Below are 3,158 nucleotides of genomic sequence, written 5' to 3'. Positions count from 1 at the left end.
ACCTTGGGTCCGTAAACCCAGAGCTCCCAAGCTTGGGTCAGACCCTAGCAAGACCCAAGGTCTTGGGTCTTCTCAGTAGTTTTGTTTTTGTATTTTAAATAAATAATTTGAAAAAACATATCAGATTGTTGTTCATCTCTCTGGAAAAAATTTGAGAAGAAGAAGATAGATTTTTTTGAAAGAAAAAGAATAATGAGACGAGTTCTGGAAAAGGGAAGAGAACGAGGGAAGGATAGGAGAGTTTGAAGGGAAAGAGAGGAGAGTTACGCGAAGATAGATAAAAATTTAGGGTTAAATAATGTTTTAAAGTATATAATGATATATATGCAATTAAACAAAAAGACAATATCATAAAAACTGATTTGAATTCCTTTTCTTAAATAAAATAGAAATGACTCTCTTTTCCTTAATTTCCCCGAATAATCGAATGATTGAACTCCAAAAGAGTTTCAATTTGAAACCTAAATAACCTTATATCTCATTAATCATCGTAAACAAAATTAATTGGCCACATAATTTTTAAACATACCTAAATAAAAAAAACACGATCTAGCAGAAAAGTAATAGGCATCCAAATTGTCGATATCGATCTTTGAAGAAACGAATATGAGAAATTAAGAGAATGAATGGCACTGGAGTAGTTGTGTGCGGCGAAGCTTTCGAGGAAAATAGAAGATAGAAGGCTTCAAAATTAAAATTAAAAGACCAATTAAAATACCCCAATTCCCACGTCTGTAGTAGAATTCCAATTAAAAGAGAATTGATTTGGACCTGTGTAAGTGTAGTTGGGCCTCAATATATATACTTTTTTTGGGCCCAGTATGCCGCCCCTAGATGCATGGACCTTGTGGTTTACTTCATCCAACATTTCCTTGTATGAAAAAAAGTTACTGTAAGTTTAATTACCCTAAATATTTCTCAGAAAATACTAGATATGGAACAAACTCGTATCCAATATCAACATAGAAATAACAATCATGTTGTTACTATTAGGGGTTCACAGCTTGATAATCGGTGGGTCGTATCTTACAACTAATATTTTCTGGCTAAATTTAACTTTATTGTTGAAATTTGTTCAATTATTTAAGCTATAAACTATATCTACAAATATATTTATAAAGGGCACGACAAAATTTTGTATACATTAGTTGCAGATGTAAGAGATCCCATAGTTTATGAAATAAAAAATTTTAATTTACAAGGTGGATTCACCTCCTGAAGCAACTTGGCGAATTTTCAAATTCGATCTTAACCATGTTCTTCCATCTGTAATATGCTTACCAAATACAAATTTATTTAGAGAATGAACAATTAGTAACATTTCTTTCTAGTCAATTATTATCCAGCATTGTTAATAACCTTACAATTAAAAAAACCTTGTTAACACAATTTTTCTACATGAACAAATACAATGATTATGCTAAAAATTTTAGCTGTTTATATATTGAATTCCCTGAATACTTTACTTGGGCACAATGATTCAAAAAAATGGGAACCGCATAGAAAATATGAAGTAATAGGTCTGATTTTTAGTTGCCACCCATCAGATGACGAAAAGTTTTACCTAAAGTTGTTGCTAATGCACATCAGAAAACCAACTTCCTTCAAAGACTTAAGAAAAATCAATGGAAAAACTTATATTACATTTAGAGAAGTTGCACAAACGTTAGGATTAAATAAAGATAATAACATTGCTATTGTGTATCGAAGAATCTGCTGCTTTACGATAATTATTTGCTACCATCATTGTTTATTGTAATCCTAAAATTCCAAAACATTGTGGTTAAAGTTCGAAAATTTTCTATCACAAGATTTTGAACAAAACAAAAGTCTTTCTCCTTGTATAATTAGACACAAAGTGTTGGAAAATCTTGCTTACTATCTTTATTCGATGGAAAAAAGACTGGAAGGCTTCTTCTTTGTAACGGATGATGTACTTATAAGTTCCCATGATAGTTTGACGAAAGAATTAGAAACTAAACAATACTTAACCATACCTGATGAAGATCTTTTAGGTGTCGATCAATTAAATGAAGAACAAAAATTTGCATACAACTGAATATTCTATCATGTTAACAAGAATTTTCCAAGCGTATTCTTTGTGGATGGTCCTGGAGGCAATGGGAAAACTTTCTTATATAAATCACTTTTTGATACAATTCGCTCAGCTGGTCATATAGTGCTTGCTATAGCAACTTCAGGGGTGACAACATCTTTACTTCTAGGGTGACGCACTTCACATTCAATATTTAAAATTCATTTAGATGAAAATGATCCCAAACCTTGTAGCATCAGTAAATAAAGTACAATCAGTGCTCTAAATGGCGGCCTTTTTAGGCGGCCGCCTACCGCCTAGGCATGAGGCGCCTTTTTAGGAGGCCCAAGCTGTCCGACGGGCGAGGCGGCGGTGGCGGGCACTCGGGCGGGTGAGGCGGGTGAGGCGGTCAACACATTTTTAAATTCAATAAAATGTCAAGAGTCAACAAATTTTAAAATTCTAGTCAAAAGTCAATAAATTTTAAAAATGTAGTCAAAGTCTACCCATTTTAAAACCCTAGTTATTAACTTATTTCAAAAACACTAGCCACTTTCTTTTTGTTTTTCATTTTAGTCTAGTACTTATTGACATAATATCCTAGTGGATTGAAACTTTGAATTTTAAACTTAGTGTTTTTGCCAAAGTAATTATATTACTTTGTCAGTATTAATATGATAATGAATCTTTATTAATTATCTTGTTAGTTTGAGTTTATATATTTATTTGCACCTAGTATAGATGGTATTATATTTATGAAGCTTTTTTATGCATAAAAATTATTTAATTACACATCTTTACATAAATATTATGACTATTTTTTATTACATTGCATGACTATATATGATTACCCATAAAAAAATGCTTTAAAAAAATTCAACCGCCTAGGCACCTTGTTAGTTTGAGTTTATATATTTATTTTCACCTTGTATAGATGGTATTATATTTATGAAGTTTTTTTTATGCATAAAGATTATTTAATTACACATATTACATAAAAAATTATGACTAATTTTTAATACATTGCATGACTATATATGATTACCCATAAAAAATGCTTTATAAAAATTCAACCACCTAACGCCTATGCGGCCGAGGCGGTAGGCGGTCACGGACCGCCCCG

This window comes from Henckelia pumila, chromosome 2 (assembly GCF_033568475.1).
Source record: "Henckelia pumila isolate YLH828 chromosome 2, ASM3356847v2, whole genome shotgun sequence".
Classification (NCBI taxonomy): domain Eukaryota; kingdom Viridiplantae; phylum Streptophyta; class Magnoliopsida; order Lamiales; family Gesneriaceae; genus Henckelia; species Henckelia pumila.
The sequence above is the reverse complement of the archived record's forward strand: the minus strand, read 5'-3'. Positions refer to the sequence as shown.